Here is a 1,269-nt window from a genome sequence, read left to right as displayed (position 1 = left end):
AGGAAGGTAGGTTGGTTTAGAGTGGGAAATGAGACTGACTTGGTAAAAAAGATTAGGAAAGTGTTTTTCTGTCATTATATGGCCCCCTTATGAGACAGAATAATGTGAGGGGGGAAAATGGAGAGGTTGTAAGAAAAAATATTGTAAAGAGGGGTGGACATTTTTTTTCCAGAGTTTTGGCACTAGGTTATACTCGTACTAATTATTGCAGTATATATATTTTTTTAATGATTGATACTATACACTTATACTCTGTGTACAGCAGTATTGAAATCTAGTTTATATTGTTTTCAAAGCAACTAAGAGGTGGTTTGACAGTCATTGGATGGATTTATTTATTTGTATTGTAGTAAGAGTTGTTTTTACTAATAAGTGACATGTAAGTAATATGCATAAGAGGAAAGTATATCTTTTGATGACAACTTTCTTGTTGTACATGTTTCTCTCTTAACTTTGTGTGATTGGCTTTCCTTATCATCTGCCTACTTTTTTTACCCAGAAAAGAATGTCTTCAAATGTATCATAATATCGTACATGCTAACTGCAATAGAACATTATTGAAGTGTCTTGTGTTCGCCATTGCCTTTCTCATGTCTTTATGTTCAATATATAGCTAAATGTTGTCCTGATATTTGTCACTGCATAAAGTTTTTTAAGTGGTATAAAAATTAGATTTTGCTTTGAGTGGATTCACAGAACATCATCTCCGACAATGAAGAGTCACTCTTCTGGGTTGTAAAGACCACCTCATTTTCTTGTTTAATTACAAGGTAAAAAGTAAAACAAAGAGAAAAGGTTCATGGGATGCTATCATCACCTTGGTGTGAATGAAGAAAGTGCAGTTACAGCTTCAAAATATAGCAATATTCTTATTAAATCATTGCTTTTTGTATAGCGTAGGGTTCCCAACCTGGGGCCTTGGAGCATTTTGAAAATTTTGACAGAATCTGGAAAGATGACACTGAACGGGGTGGAGAATATCATACATTGGTTGGGGGCCACTCAATAGAAAAGGTTGGGAACCACTAGTACAGAATAAAAGGATGTGGCAGGGCTATTACATTCTTTAAGAATTATTATTTTTCCTTCAGGGTAATGAAATATTTAGTGGGAATATCCATGTTTGTGAAAACAGCTTCATGGTTTCAGCTAAAATAATTTTTATTTTTATATTCTAATAATTTTTTTTCTTCTTTACCTATTCTTTTTGAGGGTAAAAGAATAAGATAAAGAAATTGGGAACAGTTTTTTGTTAACCACTTTCCGCCA

The 1,269-nt window shown here is 33.3% G+C and overlaps 1 pseudogene; it reads left to right on the top strand.

Moving 5' to 3' along the window:
• Positions 1-1,269, top strand: part of LOC119591094 — a 5,433-nt pseudogene that overhangs the window by 2,675 nt on the left and 1,489 nt on the right.

This window comes from Penaeus monodon, chromosome 28, assembly GCF_015228065.2.
Source record: "Penaeus monodon isolate SGIC_2016 chromosome 28, NSTDA_Pmon_1, whole genome shotgun sequence".
NCBI lineage: Eukaryota > Metazoa > Arthropoda > Malacostraca > Decapoda > Penaeidae > Penaeus > Penaeus monodon.
This window is presented reverse-complemented; position numbering and strand designations above follow the sequence as displayed.